This window comes from Nelumbo lutea, chromosome 8 (genome assembly GCF_056320005.1).
Source record: "Nelumbo lutea isolate HS-2025 chromosome 8, American lotus-T2T, whole genome shotgun sequence".
NCBI classification, from domain to species: domain Eukaryota; kingdom Viridiplantae; phylum Streptophyta; class Magnoliopsida; order Proteales; family Nelumbonaceae; genus Nelumbo; species Nelumbo lutea.
In genome coordinates, this window is record NC_142691.1 from 48,174,305 (window position 1) to 48,192,086 (window position 17,782).

Here is a 17,782-nt window from a genome sequence, read left to right on the forward strand (position 1 = left end):
CATTGCAAAATTAATATATATTATATTTTATGTCATGCATGTATATGTATTTGAGTTCATTTATACATGTATATTTGATCCAATTTTTAAAATTATATTCGAAATTGCAACCAAATGACAGAAAAACCGTCTTTAAAACTAAGGGATATTATCTAAAACTCACCATAATTTTTTTTTCTTCACATTTCTTTTAAACTCACCATGACTCTTAATAAACCTCTCGAGAACCCCCTATCAGATAGCCATTAAATCACTGTTAGTGATTACTAATAGAAGTTGTCCACATAAGCATTTAAGGTTTTACATAACCAAACTACCCCTAAGTGGCAAGTCAAGCTTATTAAATATTTTTACAACAACATTACCTCTGATCCAGGCCCAGGCCCACAAATTTTAGGGTCAGGCCTGGGCCCATCCCAATCCCCACATATATTTTTTGAAGCCTCAATCCACATATATTATATATATTATGTATACATATGTATATATGTTATTTTATGTTGTACTCTATATTTTATTGAGAAATATTATAATGTAATACTTATAATATATATTCACATAATATTTTATATTATATAATGTATGAAATAAGTTTATATGCATATCATATGTCATTTAATATAAAATATTATATATGTAAAAGATGTAGGCTGGGGCTTATGTTTCAGGCTTGAAACTTGGGCTATATTAGGCCCAAGCTATAACAATTACCATATGTGCAAAGCTCAATCGAGGCCCAGCCTGGCCTGACCCACGATCACCTCTAAATTTAACTTAGCCAATCCCAATTAAACAAAGGAGTATATGTATAATTATTATCTATAGGCAACCAAGGCTAATTTTATTATAAAAAAATATTTAATAAGGTAGGATCTAACGAAAATCTAATAGAAGGTGAGTTTTTGGATAAGGGTGTCAATGGACCGGTTTTGAATTGGATCCCATCCTGTAAGGGTGTTAATGGACCGGTTTTGGATTGGACCCCGTCCAGTCCAAAATCAATTTGGATGGATTGGATGGACCAATAAGACATATTGGATTGGGTTGGGTTGAATTAAGCCAACCCAATTAAGCCAATATCTGGTCCATTGACATGAGATAAGAATGTAGGTGCCAATGGAATGGGCTTGGTTTGAAACCAATCTAAATCAAAATGAATTTGAACAGATTCGACAGTCCAGACATTGAATTGGACCGGTCCAAAATATTCATTGGATTGGATTGGACCTGATCCATTTATAATGGGCTCACATTGGACTGGATCGATTGGACAAAATCCAATCCAATTGACACCCCTACCATCTAGTCCAAAATCAAATTAGACGGACCAACAAAACATATTGGATTGGACCAATCCAGTCCAAAATATTCATTAGGCTGGATTGGACCTAGCCCGTTCGTAATGAATTTATATTAGATTGCGTTGGATTAAGCCCATATCTGATCTATTGATAATAGATAAGAATGTATGTGTTAATGGACTGGATTTGAGTTGAAATCAATCTAAATCAAAACGAATTTGAACAAATTAGACAATACAGACATGGGATTAGACTGGTCCAAAATATTTATTAGATTGGATTGGAGTTGTTCCATATATAATGAACTCACATTGAATTAGATCGGATTGGACCAAATCCAGTCCAATTAATATCCATATTTTTGGACAATAAAACCCATCGGCAAAGGAGCTTTCTGGAGTTTTGAGAAGTCAATCGTGAGTTTAACAGAAATTCGAAAAGTCATTGAATTGTAGATAATAATATCCCTAAAATTAATCTAATTCTAGAATGCACAAGTTTTGCCTTATGAGTTTAATCTAGGAAATCGGATTTTGTTCTCATGAAATTGGTCCTCACGGCTGCAAGTGTTGTTTGGATCAATTTTGTGAGTACAAAATCCAAATTCTTCTGTCGTATTTATCACTTGTTGGATCAAATTCTTGAAGTTATTTATTGGGAAATGAGAAAACATACATTGAGAATTGAATAAATTTACATTCTCACTTTTAATCACGAAAGCGCATCTGGTGTAGTGGTATCATAGTACCCTCCCACGGTACTGACCGGGTTCGATTCCCCGGATGCCCACATCTTCCTTTCCAAATTCCCACTATTTATATTTTTCTTCATAATAAATATCTAATATCTGGTTCCAATTTAGTGGCGGAGATTTCATCCTCAGGCGATCTGTACTTGAAATTTGAAAAAATATATATTTCCTTTGTTGGTAGGAATCAAAAAATCAATACATCTCCACATCATAAAATCAATACATCCAGTGTCACATCATATATATATATATGGTTTAGATATGTTATATGTATTTTTATATTTAATTGATTTTTAATTCAGTTTTTAATTTTTATTTATAAAAATATTAAAAACTGTAATTTGAGGCTAAAAAGGGTTTTTTTTAGTTTTGCAAAATTAGTGGGGCAAGGCACCTATGGCGCCTTGGGACGCATAGATCTAGAAAAGTTACCAAAATAAGAAAAAAACACTCCAATCGAACATCAAAGTAAAAAGTTATAGCCTCCGAAAGTTTACATTCATTGAATGTGCAACCCGTGACCCAATGACTGGATTGAACGGGTTACTGATTGAATGATCGAGTTGAACAACTTTTCACCAAGTCAACGGTTTTTGACTGAATGGGATCCAAAATCTTAACCGGATAACAGTTCGGATGATTCACCTGGTTGGATCAATGACAAGTTGAAAACATTACTCCCCCACACGAGGCTCTCATTCACGTTTACTCTTGTATTAGCAGGGAGGCCCCTGCTTCGTAGGGGTTAATGACAGGACAATGATCTCCTGAAGATGCTTTATATTCAAAATAAGTACTTAGAATTGGTTTTACAGAAAATAATTGCTCTAAATTCAAATAAGACAAAAGATGTAATAAACCAAAATGAAAATTTGTTGATGTCTGTGATATAACAATCGAACGAAGGAATTCTATATTCCTTTCAATTACAATCACCCTACATTGTTTGTATAATTGAGAAGTATTTCACCTTTAACCTTCACAAAAAAGAATGACCTGTAGAATAATTGAGCCCAATTTTGTTGCATAATAAGAGATGAAGTAATAAGGGTCTCTTTGATTCGCAATCGGAATTGGAATCAAAATTATTCATTCCTATAATTTATTTGGTTCATACAGAAATAGAAATTGAAATAGCAGAAATGGGATTTCATTCTCAAGAGAGGAGTAGGGAATGGCCATTCCTTCAAACGGGTAATGCCATTCCAATAGAAATGGGGATGAGATTCCTATTCCATCTAACCAAACAATTGGAATCAGAATTTCCATTCCGATTCCAATTTCAGATCCCTATTCCTACGAGCCAAACGGGGCCTAAGATTCACGATTGGTCAGATATTTCTTTCTGTTTCCAATTTCCTTTCTTAATTATTCTGTAGTCCATCATTCAAAGAATAAAGTTGAGTTGATGGTTTTATATTATGATTTTGATATATAATTTATCTCTGGGGAGCAATCAGTCAATCAGGTATCTTTCCCATGATCAGAACTATGGAAGATCAGTGATCTAAGAGCTACCCATCAATCCAATTATCCAATTATAAAATGAACATGTGATCATTTTATTGTCCAATTACTGTTTTTAATTGAGTTTTATGAATAAAAATGTCAAAAGACTCCCTAGGTTTCCAAACCCGACCCAAAATATAATTGGGCCCAATAGTCAGAGACCCGAGTCCGAGCCTACAAGTTTGAATGCTTATCCAAATCCAACATAAAATGGGTTAGTCTGAGCCCCTAGGTTTCCATAAAAGTGCTTTTGTAAAAGTGCTTTTATAAAAGTACTTCTATAAAAGTGCTTTTATAAAAGTATTTCTATAAAAATGCTTTCATAAAAGTACTTCCATGAAAGTTTTTTTTTGTAAAGTGATTTCATAATAAAAGTTCTTTCATGTAAAAGTACTTTTTATAAAAGTGCTTTCATAAAAGTACTTTTGTAAAAGTGCTTTAATATTAAAGTGATTTTGTAAAATGCTTTTATAAAAACTACTTCTGTAAAAGTGCTTTCATAAAAGTACTTTTGTAATGTATTTTTATAAAAGTGCTTTCGTAAAAATACATTTCATAAAAGTACTTTTATTAAAGTGATTTTATAAAAATATTTTCAAAAAAGTGCTTTCGTAAAAGTACTTTCATAAAAATGATTTTGTTTTGTTTTCTGTTTTGGTTGATTTCAAATTGAACAAAGGTTTGGCCTCACGATCGGATTATTAGAAATTTGGTTTAGGTCCAATTCAAACCAATAAGAATATGGACCAATTTATTTAGGATTGGCCCAATCCAATAATTATAATGGACCGTCCAAAAACAATTTGATAAGGTTTGGATCGGATTAGATCCAAACCAAAACCGACCAATTGACACCCCTACTGCTATTTATCAAGCTCGAATGGATAAAAGCTTGCACTTCACCAGCTAAGATCCACAAGGTGAGTTCAAAATTTGAACAAATACAAGCTCTTTGAAGGTGGTGTCATAGGTGATGTATGGAGCTATTGTGACCGGTGATGTGTATGTGCTAGGGGCTATTATGCTCTTTGAGGCCATAGATGAACACCATTGTCGCAGATGCGATCTTTGGTGATCCGCCTAGGAAGATCAACAATGGCTTCAACAAGATGTATATCACTGCTAGTGGAATCCCAGTTGCTCAACAAAGAGCTTCTACAAAATTTCCCCTTTTATATTGCTCATTGTTAGCCCTTTTCACCTCCTCTGGATCCAAACTCGCCATGACCCATTTCACCGCCATTGATTCTCTCTCACCATCCCCTTCGTTCTCTCTCTCTCCCCCCATTCCTTCGTTCTCTCTCGCCCTTGTTTCATGACCGCTTTGCAACAATGATTGAGCTCTCCCGTAGCGGTCTTGTAACATGTAATGGCCTCCCTGGGTTCATTATGCTAACAATGGTTGGATACAGAGGACGACAGTGGTGGCGACGGTAGCGAAGGGACAGGGAGTGGAACGGTTGTGGAGTGGTTAACTATAAATGTCGCCAAGGAGAGACATAGTGAAGAAGAAGAGAGAAGGACGAAGGGCACAATTGGGTTTTAAAGAAAATTTATATGTGTATATGAATTTCGATGGAACATTAATGGAATATTAATTTTGATGGAACAATTTGGTTTTAAAGAACATTAATGGCAGGGGTAGAGCTAGTCAATTATCAAAAACTGTAAATGTGATATTTTGTTATAAAAAATTAAATGAGGAAACTGTAAATGTAAAATCAACCTATCTTTATAATCAATTGTACAAGCTCTTTAACGAATATGCAAAAAGAACTCTAGTGCATAGTCATCAATTACACATTCTACAGAGAATAATGATGTTAGAATTGATTTAGATGAAGATGATGACATTCTTGTAAGTTTAGTGTGTATAATGTAATTTAATTCAATTATATTTCATTATATTTATAATTTTTAAGACTTATGACTATTGATTTTTTACGTAAGAATTTAATTAATTATTTTGAGAAAGAGCCATTAAATTCAAATAAGTCAGAACTGGATGCATATTTAGATAAATATAGAATTGATGGCATTGTAGGTGAGGTGGTAGGAGGAGATGGCTGCCTTGAATGCATGGAGGGTTGGCCTCCCTATAATGGCATTGTAGGGCTAGCCAATCCTCATGACTAGGAACTCGGTCACCAGGCGAGGTGATCCAAATGGTCGAGGACCGCTTGGAGTTGTTCATTAGTGACCAGATTTTGGGTGTTCCTCGTGTTTTGTACCATGTTGACTGAAGATTAGGGGCGTTCTTTTGAATTTAAGGTAAGTTGAGGGATGTCTTAGTGACGTTTTCCACAAATGGTGCCAATTGTTGATGCTCGGATTGGCTGAGGACAACACTGTCGATTCACTCTCTAAGCTTGAATGGGATCGAGGTGTCTAAGGGCCGAGGACCGTGGTAACCGAGGAGTGGAACCCAAGGTGGATGGGGCCTGAGACCCGAAGTACGAGTTCAGAGTCCAAGCTCTGCTACTACCGAGGACTAGGATATCGGCTCTACAAGGATGAAAGAGTGTCAAAGGCCTCAGGTGGAGACTCGAGGTGATGACTCCGATGATCAAGTTAGTACCGAGGTGTGGAGTGGACGAGGTCTGAGGTGTGAGCATCCAGACGATGTCACTAGAAAGCAATATCTCAAGTGCTAGTGAGAAAGCTCAAGTATTCAATCCTTTACTTGAATGAAGGGTCACCTCATATTTATACTTAAATCCGCATGGAGGTAGGTGAGTTTGGACAGTAGGGATTTAATTCATACGTGGGGGGCATGGCCATCCAAAGCCACCAAATGGCCCCGCATTGGCCCCCCAAGACCCGTCGAGCCGAATTGGACAGTGTGTGTTAACTGATTATTTCCACTCTGACCCGCGCTGCCAGAAATGTGTGAGTCTTGCGATTGGGCAGCACCATCCACGCCTACATCAAATACTATTTGAAGACTTCCCATCAACTCAGCACGTGCCATGTTTACCAAGTCTGGCTCTAGAACGGGAAGCGCCAAAGTCTGCAGTAGAGTTGTTTGGTAGGGGTGACTCCCCCTCCCCGCCCCACTTTGTCTCTCTCTATTCTCAGAGAGGTTTTCTCTCTTATCTTTCAAGGTTTGTCTCTCTTTGTTTCCAGAGAGGTTTTCATCTGCTTTGTGTTTTTCCCCTCTCTCCGTTTCTCCCTTTTTTGGCGTTTTTCCCCATTCTCTCTCTCTCGAGCTCTCTATTTCCCCTCTTTTATGTTTTCCTCTCTCTCTCTCTCTCTCTCTCTCTCTCTCTCTTAAGATCTCTCTAGATCTCTCGAGGATCATCCCTTTCTTTCTCTATTTCTCTGATCTTATTTGTTTTTCTTTGTTTGCTTTCTTTCAGCGGGCATTTTGATGTCCTAGTTGACCGAGACAGTGCTAGATGTCTGAGATAGTGCTCAAACGATAAGTTTCTCTGATGTCCTAGATGGTTGTGATGTGCTCCAACGTCCTGGTTGGTAGTTTCAGTTATCCAACTTTTTGGATGGCAGTTACAGTTTTCCGACGTTGTGTATGGACGTTCCATTCTCCGGCATTGTGGTTGGACGTTACAGTTCTCCATTTTTTCTTTGGAAGACAACTTGCAGTTGGCAGTTCTTCGGTGTACTGGATGGCAGTTACAGATGATGCGTCTTTTACAGTTTTTGGCATAGTTGGAAGTTATAGTTCTTGGCTTGTGGCTATGTAACCTCCTCTGTCAGTTTTCAGTTTGATTAGTAACTCCTATTGTTAGTTTGCTTGCTAGTTATGGTGGTTTGGAGATGTTTTTATCCACTTCTGTTGGTGAAGTTAACTCACCTTGCTCGCCAGTTATGGTTGTTTGGTTGCAGAAATTATTCTGATTCTCCTAAATTCCATCTATTTGTTTTGTTCTTCTTGAGAATGTATATGTGGTATTTATTTGGCTTGGTTGGCATCTCTTTGTACCAATCTCTTGAATGAATGAAACATGATTGAAACCCTAAAAAAAAAGTCTGGCTCTATAACTGGAATTTATAATATAGTATATTCATATTCATTCATCAGCTACTTTATTTAATTTTCATGATAACGAAATATACAAGCTCAATTGCCCTCTTCCGACTGAGCCAGCAACTGAAAAATGAAATCTTTTAGGGCCTGAGCCTTGTCTGGCTCATAGAGCTCCACCAGATGGTAACCTTCCTCGTCGAACTGAGCCTTGCTCAACACCCTCTCCGTCCAGCATCTTCACGAACTCCGTCTGACGGTTGATCAGGGGGCCCCCACCGCAGGTAGTCACCAGACACCTCCCTAGCAACCCAATTCCTGGCAGCTCTCACCAAGTTTCAGTGGGTTGCAGTAACCATGATCATGATCAGAACCTATAGGTAATGCCAGGTCCCACATCAAGTCGCTAACTGACATGGGAAATCTCAAATTGTTGAACAATCTCATCTCCGCTTATGTTCTCTGCAACCCACCAAAGAAAGGGTGGTGCATGATAAGACCGACGATCTTCAAGGGCTCATCGGCAGCATCCGAAAACATCGTCAGAGCTCGTAATCGTGCATGGAAGGCAATGTTGGCGCCTGAGCTGCTGCCCATGAGATAGCACCGAGAGAAATCAACCAAGTCTCTGCTCAACCAGTCAGTCTTCTTTGCCATTAACGATGTTCTATGAGGCGTGTTTCCTAACCCAGTCAACGCTTCGATTGCATCATCATCATAAACCGCTGGGAGGCGACTTTCGAGAGCGAGGTGGTGCTCGACGGAGACGATCAAGGCAGGCAGTTGAATGGCCATGTTTGAGCAGAAGTCGTGATAGATTGTAGAGGTTGCGCTCCAGAGGATGAAGCCACCGCCATGGAAGTAAACCATGAGAGGTTGCTTGACGAAGGAGGTGTGAGGTCGGAATATTCGAACCCAAGTTTTGTTGATGGTGTTTATTGGTATGTCTTTGGAAAGAACTAGGGTGTGGAACTTTTGATCGGCGGTGTCATCAGTTGCAGCGGTGGTGGGGAGATGGTTGAGTCGTGTGTGTTGGGGAAGATGGGGTCACTGTAACTTAGGAGGAGAAGCTCTGAGGCGTGTCTGAAGACACTGTCTTTAGAACGTTATTTGCCCCCACTCAGTTTTACTGAGTTTGTTGTTGGGTTACAGGCAAATTCGTTCCCAGGATACAACAGAGCCTTGGGCGAGAATCTGCAACCAGCAAAGTTGAAGAGTCTCCAAAGAAACCTTCTGTGAGACTGTAGCAGACAGGACTGAGAGAGAGAGAGATAGTGAATTTTGAAATTGTGTTTTTGGAGTCTGATTCATGCTCCTTAAATAACTTGTGAAGAGGTATGGGGAAAATGTAGGTGCTGGTTTAGAGAAGGCACCTTGAGCAGTCACAATTTCAACCATTGTGACTGTTTAAAAAGTTGTTAACAGTTGGTGACTGTTAACTTTAAATTATGCCTCTTGATCACACCCGATTGAATCATGACCGTTGATCTCATCAATGGTGATCAACGGTCATCAACGTACCAAAACCAGAGCCGCCCATCGCAAGCCACGCGGGTGCGAGCAAAGTGCGAGCAAAGTGCGCCTCTAAAGTGCCTCATTGCGCCACACACACGCGCGCACACGCGTGCGCGCGCGTTGCGCGGTATCGAATCCCCATACTCTCCTCTACTAATTCTAAGGAGTGTAAATCAACTCCTATTGAAATATTGAAAACAAAACTTATAATTTTCCAATGTGGGACAAGTTCAAAACTGGGTTTTTGTAAGAGAAAAACTGATTTTTTCAAACAAGTGTACATGTGCAATTTCTCATGTAATTGACCAATCAAACCCATTGGATTTAATCTCTTATGAGATTAAAATCCAACAATCCCCCACATTGATTGATCAATTACATAGTTCTCTCTCAATCCAAACTACTATGACACAGTTATGCATACAAAAAGTGTTTATCAACTTAAACCTCTTGTTAGTATAATTATCTCAGAGCCTTGTCAAAGTTATTGGTGGTAAGACCTTAAACCAACTACTCTCAAGATAGACCGGAGACACCTATACACATAAAAATGTTCAGTCTCTGCAAAAGTTTCAAATTTTGCTCAGCACTGTTATGGCCATGTGCTTTTTTCCTGGTTTCATGAACAATCCCGAGAGCACCCAAACCCTCATGAGAAGTGGCACCACTTCTATGTTCACATAGGTGAAGTTCCACTATGTGCTCCATTATTTGACACATTTCAGAACTTCATTAAGAGTTTATCTCAACCTTTCATCATAACGGACAACACTGTTTATGTTGTGATGGGAAATTTCTCAATGTCAGTGCTAACAATCACATTGTTGTAACTTGTTGTTACCCATTAAACCCAATACTGATGGATTTTCAGTTCAGGTTGGGTTACCATTACAGGTGAATAAGTAAAGGATTTTAATCCCATCTCTTTGGTTGTCATTCTTACAAATTCTCTGGCTAAACCCTTGGTAAGAGGATCAACCAAGTTTTTACTTGACCTCACATAGGTTATAGTGATGAGTCCATCTTGAATCAGTTGCCTAACAAATTCATGTCTCAGACTTATATGTCTGGACTTACCATTGTAGGTACCACTGTAGGCCCTTGGCAGAGTTGTCTCACTATCACAGTAAATGGAAATTGGAGGCATAGGACTAGGCCAAAGTTTTATATCCAATAATAAATTCCTAATCCATTCAGCATCTTTTCCAGCAGCCGCTAAGGCTATGAATTCGGATTCCATGGTCAAGTGAGATATATAAGTTTGTCTCTTGGATGCCCAAGAGATCGCACCCCCACCAAGGACAAAAATCCATCCAAATGTGGACTTGTTATCTCCATTACCGATAATCCAACTTGCATCAGTGTATCCTTCTAGTACAGCTGAATAATCATAATAAAACAAGCTAAGTTCCAGGGTTCTCTTGAGATACCTAAGAACTCTCCCAATTGCCTTCCAGTGCTCTGCACCGGGATTACTTGTAAACCGACTAAGTTTACTTACTGCAAATGCAATATCAGGTCTGGTACAAAGCATAGCATATTCAAGTTGTGTAATTGCTCTACTAGTATTTTCTACTAGTTTTATACTAGAATCATATGGCGTGCTATATTCTTTAAAACCTAAATGCTTAAATTTCTCAAGTACTTTCTCAATATAATGTGATTACCTTAATGCATAGCCCCTACTATGCTTTTTAACTTTTATTCCCAAGATGGTATCTACTTCTCCTAAATCTTTCATCTTAAAAACAGAGGATAAGTAGTTTTTATTTTCATTTATGCCAACCATATTTGTACCCACAATAAGCATATCATCCACATAAAGACACACAATTACTCCATAATTTTCAGTAAATTTTGAGTAGATGCATCTATCAGCACTTTTATGTTTAAAACCAAAAGCTAGAATGCAAGAATCAAATTTCTCATGCCACTGTTTAGGTGCTTGTTTTAATCCATATAGTGATTTAACCAGTTTACAGACTTTCTTCTCGTTTCCAGGAAGAACAAATCCTTCTGGTTGTTCCATGTAAACCTTTTCATTTAAATCACCATTTAAGAAAGCAGTTTTAACATCCATTTGGTGAACAGATAAGTGATAAATGGATGCTAATGCTATAAGTGTTCTAATAGAAGTTGTTCTAGCCACTGGTGCATAGGTGTCAAAGTAATCAATCCCTTCCTTTTGACTAAATCCTTTGGCTACCAATCTAGCCTTAAAAGTTTGCACAGTTCCATCAATGTTGTATTTTCTTCTAAACACCCATTTACATTTTATTGGTTTTGATCCTAGAGGCAGATCTACTAGTACCCATATGTTATTTGACATTATTGAATCCATTTCATCATTTATAGCTTCCTTCCAAAAGGCAACATCTCTAGAGGCCATGGCCTCACTATAGGTTTTTGGATCATTTTCAATATTTATGACAATGGGTATTTTATTTAAAATCTTCAGCCTCAACCAAAAATACAATTGACTGAGTAGAGATAAAATCTGAACCTATAGTAGAGATTAAATCCAACTTGCGAGAAGTGCGAGCAACATGCGCCTCTAAAGCGCCACACACACACGCGCACACGCGTGCACGCGCGGTATCGAATCCCCATACTCTCCTCTACTAATTCTAAGGAGTGTAAATCAACACCTATTGAAATATTGAAAACAGAACTTATAATTTTCCAATGTGGGACAAGTTCAAAACTGGGTTTTTGTAAGAGAAAAACTGATTTTTTCAAACAAGTGTACAGGTGCAATTTCTCATGTAATTGACCAATCAAACCCATTAGATTTAATCTCTTATGAGATTAAAATCCAACAGTGTGAGCGTGCCATCCGAGTTGTGGACGATCCGTAGAAGCTTGTAAGGGTTAATGAACTGATGTTCTGCCATACGGATACTGAGTAGAGTCTCAGGCTCTCAGCTCACCCACCGATCGAGTTTGCAGGAAACAGTAATGTATGCATGGAGTTCATACTTCTTAAATAAATATAGCTAGAGAATTCTTGAGGTTCAAGTCATAAAGATTAGAATTAAATATAAGATGAGTTGTTGATTTAAAATAGAAATTGAGAGTGTAATTTGATATTATTGAGCTAAGATAACTTCATTAATTAAACCAGTGCCCATAACAAAGAGCAAGCTTTGATTTGTATGCATGGTTCCTGTTTTACTGATTTTATTTAGGGGTAATAGCATATGTGGGCAACTTTTGGGGTTTAATATCAATAAAATTAATATTTTTAAAATAATTTCATAAATAGGTTAATTTTTAAAAAATAATATCATAAGAGGCAAAAATACTATTCATCATCTTCTTCTTATCATTTGTTCACTAGCGCCGCCGTCCATTACCGCCTGCCACTGCCTCCGCCCATTTTCCCCTTCGCTTCCGAAAACATTGTTGGAAGTGGCTAGAGGTAGAGGTGGCGGCGGCAACGCTATTGGTCATTCCTTTGCCCAGAGCCATTGCCGCCACCTCTGTCTCCACCCACCTCTGATAGCGTTGCCGAAGGCGAAGACGAAGGTGGGCGGAAGTGGCGATGTTGGGAAGAAGAACGACCACGAGCGCCGCCACCACTACCTCTGCCTCCGACCACCTTCGGAAACTATAAGAGTATTTTTGCCCTTTATTGATATTATTTCAAAAAAATTAACCTATTTTTTAAATATTTTTAAAAATATTATTTTTATTGATATTAAATCCCAAAAATTGCCCTTATATGCTATTATCCCTTTTATTTAAGGGTAAAATACAAAAATCTTCCCTAAACGTTCTGAAAATCATAAAAAACCACCCTTATAGTTTCATTTTATCAAAAATCTCTCCGCTGTTTTTTAAAAAATTTGACAAGAACCTACCTTCCATCAACTATTTTACCCTTTTTGCAAATTAATTTGCATCTGTTTTTATTAAAATACGCCTATCGATATATTGTCATCTTTTCCTTTCCCTTTCCCTTTCCCGTCGTCGTCCACCACGGCCATTATGGATGTTTGCTGAGACAGGGAACTGGTGATTAAGTCCACAGTAGAGTAGGCCGGGTTGTGGTATCCGATGGCTAGGATTTCAGTGCTGATGATTTCGACGGACAGCACCGTGATGGGCGAGAAGAGACCGATGGAACTGAGGAGGAATCGAATCACGTTCTGATCTTTGGAGTCTCGATCATTGTCTCTGCTATCATTGTCTTCAACGTTTTGGTTGGAAGCGTTAGGATTGGCAGTACTGTTGCTACCGAAGTACCGATGCTATTGGTGGTAGTAGCGAGGTCCATAAGCTCTTGCTCTCTCCTAAGACCGAGTCGCCCCAATCCACCATGGTCATCGTCTGTGTTTCTGAGTTGAAGGGACGGGATCGACAGCACCGGGTTGACCCCTCCCAACCCCACATTTCCGACCCACCACCGATTTTCCAGGGCTACTTCTTGCGAGAAACCCTTATTATTTGGTAGAGAAAAATGCAAACTGAAAGAAGGAAAAAGGAGATTAATAACAAACCCTCTTTGGATTAATAACAAACTGAAAGTGTCGCTCCGCCTTTGTCGTGGACTGAGACCGACCGGGAGATACCCAAATGAGAAGATGTAGTCCTCTTTGTTCTTTTTTTTTGTTTTTTGTTTTTTTTTTTTTTTTTCTCTTTCCTTTTTCTGGTTGTTGGACATGAAAATGGGAGATTTTGATGATGAAGAAAACCCAACTTAGAAGTATTTGTTGTCTGTCGACCAAAGTCAGTCGCCGAACTGCTTCCAACAATCACACCACCCAGCAAATTATGATGGTGAAGGAATCTGAAGTTCTGCTACCCACATGGGTTTTTTCTCCTTTACTTCTGCACGAAACCCTAACTGATAGATTTGCAATTAAAGGTTGATACATAAGATCATTAAATAATATAAAGAGCAAGCTTCAACTCCTAATAGCCAGAGAATGCAACCATCTCACATCATACCGTTTGAAATCATAGAAACCGAAGAAGGTTAGCTTGTACTTCATCCACCATCAAGTGAAAGCATGGAAACCCCACTGTGGTATCTTCAAGGACGAGATCTCTGTGATCTCTCTCTTGGAATGTATAATGTATAGTTACAACTTTTCCTGCCGCGGATATGTTTGTCGCTGAGATAGTTCTTGCCTGTGCTCTTGAGCACCGACAATGCGTGGCCAATAGTGGCAAAGATCGAGAGAGACCTCAGCGCCGGTTTTCCAAAGCAGAGGTCGGGACTCCAATTGTTAGATAATATGTCGACAGGCGCATGTCGATAAGCGTATTATAGGAAAGGGAAAGATGATGATAATATGTCGACAAGCGTATTTTAATAAAATAGGTAGTTGGAAAGATTTGATATCGGTTTAACGTTTTTTGTCATGATTATTAACGAAAGGGAGGTTTGTCTAAATTTTTAAAAATAGCTGAGATTTTTGCTAAAGTAAAATTATAGGAAAAGCTTTTATGATTTTCAGAAAGTTCAGAGGTGATTTTTGTATTTTACCCACTTAGGATTTGATTAATAATAACGCATCCATCAACAGGGATTACATCAAGGCTCCTTTTTCTTCTCTTTCCTACCTAGTAATTTCCTCATATCAAACAATTCTCAAGCAAACCCCTTTGTCTCAACAAAAACAATAATTTAACAAAAAAAACAAAAAACAATAATTCATAAGCGGTCAAAAAGAGTAATAAATAAAACGAAGATTTAATTTAAATTCTAACCTATATTTAAGAAGGATTAACCGATGCAATAGCTGTTGAGCAAGTTATGAAACCAATAATAATTCTTTGAATCGATTTCATGGTGTGAGACATTATCATGGGTTCCACAGCCCTAATCTGAATTCACATTTGACTCGGCTCATAATATAAGATGCGGCGGCAATCAGATTTATTCAAAAATATCAGATTTTGATATAAAGTATATTGTAGGCCATATTGGGCTGGCCTGGCCCGCGACCCATGAACCTGTGTTGGGTCGAACTGGCCCACGTGTTCAAACCATGGCTTAACCTGGCCAGGTGGGTCGTCCTCGACATGACATGGCACTGTGCATGTGGGCCATTACAGGCCAGACAGGCCTGTTTTGCAATTATACGCTTTGATGATTTTGGCTGATGGAAACAATTAAAGGAAGTTGGGCAGAGTAACCAATAAAATGAATCCGAAAGTTAGGCAGTGTGTTGAAGTTGAAGTGTTATAAGTTAGGCACTGCAGTCACATATGGAAAGCATTTCATCTTACTTATTATTATATACGGGGAGATGTTTTCATTGCACGGGATAATGTGTTGTGGGAAGATGTGGACAGGAGATTTGGAGTCCGTTAAAACACTTTCTTGGTTAAATTTAATATTGTGGTATAGGGAAAGCCCAATAGTCAAAATTTGGCAATTTGGATCTCTAACCCACAAGAATCTCATACCTACCCATAGGACATTACTATTGTACATCGGTAACATCTCTCCATGAATGATAACATGTAAATATGTGAGATATACATAATGTGCAGCTGCAGTGGTATATAGATAGGACTCTTGTGGGTAGGAGATCCGAATAAAAAACTTGGTGCTTGTGTCAGATTTGAATGGTGCATAGGCTGATACATGCATCCCCTCACCAAAGGCTCTGTTTAGGGATGGCAACAGGGTGGGTCTGGGGAGGGTTTTATAAATTCTAGGCCCTACCTACCTCCCTAAACCTCTCAACCATACCCACGTCAAAACCCGTAGGGGGTTGGATTTTGAGAGTCTAAACCTTCATCGCATATGAAAATGCAAAATTCTCCCTGACCTACTCTCCATGCATTCAAGGATAGGGGCAGGTTGGGTTTAAAATCCTCTGCTTTCTTATCGACGGCATCTAATTTTTTTCCCAGGCGTCTCTCTAGGCCATTGAGATGTTGTGGACCATGGAAGGATCTTATCTTCAATCCAAACAGTCCACACAAAGACCACTGAATTCAATCCTACAATCCAAATCATTCATATGCTCCAACGTGTATTAGTGCACTTATTTTCATAACTAATATTAAGGTGCTGTCCCTCGACCTAAGCACCTTAATATTAGTTGTGATATAGATCATGATTCTGCTTGAAATTTTATTTTTTTGGAAGAAATATTAGGAGATGTGTGTCAAAATATGATTATTAAAATAATGGCAAGGTTCAATATCAATATATATCATGCCAATGGCTTATTGTTACGTCCTTCCACAAATTATATTGGATCAGACACTGGTTCAGAGGATAATCAGGCCTTAAATCGATTCATTTGAACTGATTTCAAAAAATAATAAAAGTTAAAGAAAAAATACCGATACAGGTCGATACGCCCCAATGTCGATACCTTGAACATTGAGTGATGGGGTGTTGTTAAGACAAACAGGATTATTTATGATATTTGTATGTTTGACTGCAACAATAATTTACTTGCTGTATAGTGTGAAGGGTCCGTACCAACAATAATTTACGTGGGGTTTAGAGGAGGTTCAGGAGAAGTTATTGCCGGAGCTAGTCGAAGCTATAAAAAAAATTAGAAATTCGGCTCTCTTTAAAACAAGATAAATTAGTGTGGCTTCATATTTCACATGGAGAGTTCAAAACCAAGAGTGCTTGGAACTGTGCGTGCTTCTTCCGTCCCAAGATGGATTGGGATAAGGTTATTTGGTGAAGAAATATTCCCTCAAAAATATTTTTCTTGATTTGAAAATTATTGAGAGGTCAAGTGGTGGAGGGGTGGGTTGATATAGATATTCAATGTTTGGGCGTCTTAATTGCTTCTCAGTGTGTGTTATAAACTCCTCCACTCCTCCGAAGACAACACCACTCACTTTTCAAGGGTACAAAGACTTGTAAGGAGTTGCTTTTAAAATGGTTAAATGAAGCTAAATATGCAAGAAACCAATGGGCAGGAGTGATAGTTTCTATATTTTGTTTTGCCTTTTGGGAAATTTAGAAAGAAAGGTATAGAAGGAGAATGGATGGTTGCTTCAAGAGTTTTCAATTCATAATCCTCTCAGTCAGAAGGTGGCTCCATGTAACTTGTTTTTTGGGCAGGTTTAGTGGCATGATGAATATGGAAAAGATGGCCATACAATCTTTGGGAATTCCAATTATTCTATTAAAATAAAGATGGATAAAGTGGTTCATTTAAGTATGTGTTTGGTTTCATGAGTGTTTATTTGTACTTTTTCACTTTAAACATTTATTTATACATTATAACGTCAAGCTTTTTTTACTTTAAATGTTTCCTGTTTTTATTGTTTAGTTGAATTTCATTTTAAACGTTTTTTATTCTTCACTTCAAATTAATACCCATTAAAGTGTGTCACATCAGCATTTCGTTTCAGTAAATATTGGGGCATTGGGAGAAACAAGAATTTGACATTCCCCAAATGCCCCATGCACAAAAATCAAAATATTTCAGTTTTCTACCATTTATTCCATAAACAGTGAAACCAAACAATTATTTTACTTTTCGTCATCTGCAATAAACACCAACGCCCATATGATGATGATGTGATAACAGTTTTTCAATAAATGTTAACAGTATCAGACATCCCCTAGATCCGATCTCTCAAGGATGATTCAAATTAAATGTGGATGGAACATTTCAATGAAATTCGGGTCCAAGTGTTGGTGGTGGCATAACAAGGCAAGGCAAAAACAATTTTGTTGCAGCCTTTTTAGCCAACTATGGGGTGTCCACCAATGTTTGATCAGAA

At 38.1% G+C, this 17,782-nt stretch overlaps 1 long non-coding RNA gene and 1 pseudogene across 1 annotated transcript; both read right to left on the reverse strand.

The window, feature by feature from the left end:
• Nucleotides 1-7,642: 7,642 nt before the first annotated feature.
• LOC148844039 (3-O-acetylpapaveroxine carboxylesterase CXE2 pseudogene) lies at nucleotides 7,643-12,532 on the reverse strand (annotated as a pseudogene).
• Nucleotides 12,533-12,945: 413 nt separating this feature from the next.
• Nucleotides 12,946-14,309, reverse strand: LOC148844040 (uncharacterized). Its single transcript, XR_016103145.1, has 2 exons — nucleotides 14,015-14,309; nucleotides 12,946-13,910 (listed from the first exon to the last, which is right to left on the reverse strand). It is a non-coding gene; the product is annotated as an uncharacterized LOC148844040 (long non-coding RNA).
• Nucleotides 14,310-17,782: the final 3,473 nt, after the last annotated feature.